At 35.3% G+C, this 7,293-nt stretch overlaps 1 pseudogene; it reads right to left on the bottom strand.

The window, feature by feature from the left end:
- Positions 1-2,195: 2,195 nt before the first annotated feature.
- LOC111756982 (U4 spliceosomal RNA) lies at positions 2,196-2,319 on the bottom strand (annotated as a pseudogene).
- Between the last annotated feature and the right edge of the window lie 4,974 nt (positions 2,320-7,293).

The following is a 7,293-nucleotide window of genomic DNA, read 5'->3' as shown; positions in this document are numbered from 1 at the left end:
ATTTTCTTAAAATCCTTCTAAAGTAAAATGAACATATGGAGACCACAAGAGCATGTAAGGAAATTATACATCTCCATTTGTATATTACATTTATATAAAATATATTAACTCTTTCCTTCTTCACAGTGAGGTCAATTACAGTTTTTGTTTTTACTCTTCATAAGAGTTTTCAAAACTTGTGCATTTAAGACCATTTTAACCTGAAGTAGTTCAAAATGTTTATGACTGCAGTCAGACTAGCAGACTATCTTGTTAAAGAAAGTTTTTTGCTAAAGAAATTTAATTTATGTTAGAAGCAGTAAAAGAACAATATTGATACTATTGTTGCTGGCAGCTGAGTTACTTAGAAATATTATAGGCAGTGAGACGGGGCTGGGTCCTCACAGGAGCCAGTGCAGAAGCCCAGATACTTGGCAACTGTGGAGAAGACACACCTCCTGCTGTGGGCCAAGCCTCAAGACACAAGCTGAAACAAATGCATCCCTATCTTAAGGACTGATATTCTAAATAGTTCCCTATCACCCTGAGGAAGCTGAAGTCACCATTCCAACCCCTAAGGATAAGTCACTGCTCTCTAAGAATGCCAATTTCTACATGACTGGTCTCCCCATTTGTCCCTAATTTAATCAATTTTACCCGAACTATTAATTTATTGGCTACCCATGGTTCTGTCCCACCTTATGCCCGTCTGCCTTGTGAGTTCCCAGGTTTCCCCCCACCTTGAACCATCTCACCCCATGATTTTACTCTATACAAGTCCCTGGAAAAGAGAGTCCTTCGCAACCTGCTCAGGACCTTCTTTCTCTCTCTCAGACCCTCTTTCTCTCTCTCTCTCTTTCTCTCAATAAATGTATTCTACTCTTAACCTTCATTGTTTCTAAAATTCATTCTTCAGTTTTAGAGAACACAAACTTGCACCAGACATAGTAGGCCAGTAGTTTCATTCCTCTACATCTATATCCTCTATGAAGAACCAAAACTAGTGAGATAAATGATACAATTGAGAAATATCCACAAATAGCTGAGAAAAAGTACTAATTCATGAGAAATTAGAAATGAAATTCTAAAGAATAGTCAGTGGAGATCCAATACACAGCAACTGATGGACAAGAAAAGAGAAAAAATTTCAAAAATATAAGCAAATGAAGGAACATTTGTACCTGCAGACCGAAAAGGTTTGTTGTGATCTAAGAAAATTTAGTAAATAACAATTCACACTAAGGTACATTCTGTGGAAGTTAAGCAACATTGGAGAAAAGGGGAACAGGCGAGAAAGCTTTCTGAAGCCATCCAACAATACAGCAGGTCACAGGCCGTACATAGGTTATTGTTATTTGATTTTTCCTTCACCTCTATAAACCTCAATCCTCAAAAACATAAACAAGCTAATAATTCAGGCTGATCTCAGACCCTTTCATAGCATTTTTGATGGAAGACAGTGGGACGACATCTGCAGGGGATAGAAGGAAAAGGATGCCCCTCAACCAAGTTGTCTTCCTCATGTGAGAGCCACGCTAGCTAACACATCTTTGCAAACGGAATTATTTATTGACCTCTCCTGGAAAATTTCTTGACAACAAAACTCAGCCAACCAGGATACAAACAAAACAATGAAGTGGAAAGAAAGAAAGTAAAGAAAGGAAGGAAGGAAGGAAGGAAGGAAGGAAGGAAGGAAGAAAGAAAGAAAGAAAGAAAGAAAGAAAGAAAGAAAGAAAGAAAGGCCAACTGGGTAAGTTAAGGCAAAAGGACTAGAAAACACATAGAATAAAATTAAGGATAGTATTTTGAACTCAAGGGCAGAAAACTCTCTTCAAATGACACCAGAAGTAAATATTTATAAAGGTAGGACTGAGTAGGTGGTGGATTGAAGAAAACATCCAGAGGCCAGAACAGAAGGAAGTGTGATTCCACAGATGGACGTGAGCCCTGGCCTTGAACAACATTCCCTTATTAAGATCCTGGGGGATTTTGCTGGAGTTCATCTGGGCCAAGAATTCTCAGGAGTCAAGAGCCAAAACTAGAATTGAAGCCAGGTGAGAAGGGATCCAATATTCCTGCATAAATTTGGCCATCCTAAAGGGTGTCATCTTTGATAAAGACCAGCAAGGCAAAGAAGGACTGTTCAGTTAAGTGAATTGCCCTCATGAAAGACAAAACGCTGAGCACACTTCAGTCTTCACACTTCACTAGTTAGTTCAAGATGGATTCATGACTTAAAATTTAAAGGCTAAATTTAAGCTTTTAATAAAAATTTTCAATTAGCAATGATTGTGGCTTGGACAAACCTCACTGGCCACAATCCTGCCACTGTGCAAAGCTAAGTCTTTTATAAAAACCGCAAGTATCTTCATAATTTTAGGGCAGGGAAAGATTTCCTATGCAAGATACAAAAAGACACTAACCATAAAGGAAAAGAACTTCTATATCCCTATGAAGAACCAAAACTAGTGAGATAAATAATAGAATTGAGAAATATCCACAAATAGCTGAGAAAAAGTACTAATTCGTGAGAGATTAGAAATGACAAATTAGAAATGACACACTGCAGATGTCATCCCACTGTCTCCCATCAAAACACGCTATGAAAGGGTCTGAGATCAGCCTGAATTATTAGCTTGTTTATGTTTTTGAGGATTGAGGTTTATAGAGGTAAAGGAAAAATCAAATAACAATAACCTATGTACGGCCTGTGACCTGTTGTATTGTTGGATGGCTTCAGAAAGCTTTCTCGCCTGTTCCTCTTTTCTCCAATGTTGCTTAACTTCCACAGAATGTACCTTGGTGTGAATTGTTATTTACTAAATTTTCTTAGATCACAACAAAATCAAGAACTTCAGTTCATCAGAGGATCCATTTTTCCCTCAGAGAAATCAAATAAAATTCATAGTGAGAGATTTGCCACATACATGGCTAGAACCTGGAATACACAAGGAAGGAATTCCTTTGGGTCACTAAGAAAGATATCAGCCAGATTCCAAGTTGCACCTGTGGTGGCTGAGGCAAGAGAATCATAAATTCCAGCCCACCCTGGGCAATTCAGCAATTTAGACTGTATCTAAAACTAAAACAGAAACAAACTCAAAACAGAAAAACAAAAAACAGGGCTAAAAAACTGGGATGTTTAGTTCAATAGAACGGCTCTGGTTTCAAAGCCTAGTATTGGGGAGCTAGCAAAGAGAGACAATTATTGTGAATAGATATTCACAAATGGTCCATAAAGACATAAAAATATTTTGAGTTTTCACATATAAGAATGTAAATAGAAACCATGATGGCATTCTTTACATAACTACCAGGTTTACAAAAAATAAAAGGTCAGCTAACACCAATTATTGGCAATAATATGGAGCAATTGGATTTTTTTTTTTAGACAGGGTTTCGCTATGTAGTTTGCGCTGAACTTGAACTTAGTTTGCAGCCCAGGATGGTCTTGAACTTGCAACAATCCTCTTGCCTCAGCCTCCTGAGTGCTGGGATTGCCAGGTATGCACTACCATGCCTGGCACAATTGGAATTTTTAAAGAATCTATAGGCATACAATGTGGTACAATCACCTTACAAAATAATCTGCCATTAACTAATAAAATTGAATATATGCATAGTTTATAACCTCGAATTTCTCTCTTATGTATTTATCTTAGAGAAATTTTGCATATGAATGAGGCCATGTTCAGCAAAGTATTATTCCCATTAGCAAAATGTAGAAGTAATTCAAATATTCACTTATGCAGGACTGAATAAAAACAATAGAGGATATATCCTCTATTGTTTTTATTCATAGCAGTAATATCTATCTGGCTGCCTATTTGTACAGCTACCTGTGTATGTATACACACATGATATTGAACCATAAAAAGAAGTTACACAAAAATATATATAGAATGATTCTATAGAATATGGAACATATAGAATATAGAATTCTATACAGAATAATTCTATTCTCATGGTACAATAATTCCAATTATTAAAAGGTAGAATAATTCTATTTGGTAAAAATTAGAAGCAGGAGAAATGAAATATTTGGGGTGAAAATACATGCATGTCAAAAATTTTTTTAAAAAGTGAGAGAACAGTTAGTATTTATTCTATAAAAATTGTCTCCAAGGTGTGGAAGTGAAGAGATCAGAAAGGGGCACTAGGAACCCCCTAATAGATTAGCAATGCAGGGGTACAGAGGTGTCACTTTATTATTATTAATTTTTAATTTTTTTTAATTTAAAGAGGGTAAAATTAAACATAACAAAACAGATCATAAGAAAGCAATTTAAGAAACACAGATTTCAAAGCAAGACCACCGGAGATCACTGTCTATCATATTGTCTCTTGTTTTCGTCCAAGTAGTTGCCCGTATCTTCACACATAGTGAATACATACCGAACAATATAATACTAAACTGATCAGAACAGGATGATGATGGCATTGTAGGTCTTCAAGACCAGACAATAAGGAAGTCAACAATGGCTGCCATAATGCCTCTCGTTCTCTTTGAAAGAGCTGCCCATATCTTTACATATGTTGAAATTAAACAAAAGAAAATAGACTAATATCACTTTGAACAGAGAATAATAGTATTGTTAGATTTTATGTCATAACACTACAGAATTATACTGGGTATCTTAGTGTCTCTTCTTCAGAGTATCTGTTTATTATATCATGCATTATAATAATCTATTCTCGTAAACTGTTGAGAAGTTCTACACATGCATGAATCTCTACATGTATACCCATCCTTTCTGTACAGTAGGGAAAAACAGATCAAAACAAGACAATGCAACAAATTCCTAGAAAACATGAAACAAAAAAGGCATGTAAAACCACAATACTAGATGATCTACAGTAGTTACTATGCTGTCTCTTGTTATTTTCAGTAAAATTGTCTATATCATCAGGTATAATATAATTAGTCTTTAGAGTAGTTGCATATTCTTAGACTTGATATTATCAAGCATACCAAATTCAAATAAAATCAGTCAAGACAAAACAGCTATCTAACAAACCAGAATCAAATAAGATCAATCATAGTATCAAATAAGATCAATCATAGTAAGACAGTATAAGTAATACAGGGCTTCAGCTAAAGTTAATAGGAAATTAAGGATAATTACCGTAGCATATCCTGCTATTTTGGGGACAGCTGTCTGTGCCCTCAAATCTAGTACAAGTAGACAGACTGGAACAGAATAAAATCAAACTAAACAGGGTGATAAGACTAATGTGGCTTTTAAATCCTGATACACTATAAACAATGTCCTCTGCCTTCCTTTTTTAGACAATTCCTCCCCTTTCCCTTTCTCAGGGTGCTTTGTACATTTGGGGTTTCACTAAATCCTTTAGTATTTTTTTAAATTTTATTTAAAGAAAATAAACCCAAAACAGTAAAAGGGTGCAAGTAATATGGAATTTAAAAAAATAAACAGTAAGAAATCACTAGTTAATAGATTATATATTGTCATCTTAGAAATAGTTGTTCAAGTTACAAAATTAAAGCATACAAAGTGGGCATTCAAACAGTGAGACTGCAAACAGTTGTGTTCAATGATCCAACAAAAATTTAATAATATGGTCACCTATCTTACACACCTAAACACACTTGCAGCTGTATCCTTTAGAGCACTTTCTTTTCCTCTCTTTTTTATAAGAACATTTACACATTTGGGGTTTTATTACTCTCATAGCTTTTATTACTTTTTTTGGAAGAGAATAAGACTAATGTGACAAAGCAAAGCAGTCAGTCAAAATAAAGAATGGACATAGTACATGATGCAAAAACAGAATACAAGGTGATTAACAGTGGTTACCATAATGCTTCTTGCTACCTTAAAAAGAATTGCCTAAGTCATCAGGTATAATAAAATTGAACAGAACAGTACAGAACAAAACCAATAAAACCTAAACATTGGAGACATTACAGGACTTCAAAAGAACATAACAGCCAAACCAGAATGGGCATCATAGTGAATCTTATTGCCTTCAAAGTAGTTGCCTATACCCTCAAACTTGATACTATCAAACAGAACAGAACAGAGTAAAATCAGTGAAAACAAGATGATGAGAGCAATACAGGGCTTCAAATCAAGTTAATAGGAAATCAAAAAAGTTACAATAATATATCCTGCTAATTTTTAAAAATTTCCCTTAATTTAAAAAATAATAAAAAAATAAATAAGTTTTTAAAAAATGGGTGAGATTGAGATAAAAGAGAACATAACAACATAACAATACATGTCAGAACAGAACCATTTAAGCAACATAGTGTTTCACCACAAGCTAACCTGACTTAATAGTAGTTACCATAGTGTCTCTTTCCTTGAAATATTTGAGTATAACTTTGTGTACTATAGCATCAAATATATCAAGACAGTGTGAAACCATTCAAGAGGATGAAAGTATTATAGGATATTTAGAACCAGCTAACAGAAAATGAACAATGGTTTCTATATTATCTCCTTGCCTGTAGAAAATTTTGTTTATACCATCACATATAATAAAATCCAATAAGATACAACATGATAAAGTCAATGGAGACAGAAGAACAACAGTTTAATGGGACTTCAAAACAAGATGATAGTAAGTCAGCACTAGCTACTATGGTATCTGGTTTCTTCAAAATAGCTGTTCATATCATCACAGACAAATATATCAAAAAGCCCAGAATAAAATCATTCCAATTAATGAGTGAAAACTTTATAAGGCTTCAAAGCAATGTAATGGGGAATCATGATTATCATAAAATCTCATATACTCTTACCATTTTTTTATACTAGGAAGACTATACGGTATTTATACATGTGAGTTTGATTTATTTCACTTATGAATATGGTCTCAAGTTGCGTCCATTTATTTATAAATATCTCAGTGCGATCGTTTTTTATAGCTGAGTAGTATTCCATTGTATAAAATTACCATGTTATGGATTAAGAACTGGTGGTCAACTTAACGCCAGCTGGATTACAACAGTATGGCATTGAGCGAAGATGCTCCACCTGAGGAAAGACGCCAGGATAAATAGGTGGAGAAGAAGGGCGGTGTTGAGGGTTGTGGTGTTAAGGAGGCATTGTGAGTTCTCCTACGAGTTGCTCTCTGAGCTGCTGGTTCTGGAGAAGCTTTGGTCCTCACATCAAGCATTGCTTCCTGGCTCCAGAGGGGAAGAAATGTGCTGCTTGGTCTTCAGGATGAACTCGTCAAGCTACTTCCTGGCATGTACCCGATTGTGCTTGTCTTTGGAGGAGCTCAGGGCCTCCGTGTCACTGAGAACGGCTGTGGTGCCTTTCAGGACAGCCCTGATCTTTGTTA

The sequence above is a fragment of the Cavia porcellus genome, unplaced genomic scaffold (genome assembly GCF_034190915.1).
Source record: "Cavia porcellus strain 051 isolate PalLab524CR breed Dunkin Hartley unplaced genomic scaffold, mCavPor4.1 scaffold_11, whole genome shotgun sequence".
NCBI lineage: Eukaryota > Metazoa > Chordata > Mammalia > Rodentia > Caviidae > Cavia > Cavia porcellus.
This window is presented reverse-complemented; position numbering and strand designations above follow the sequence as displayed.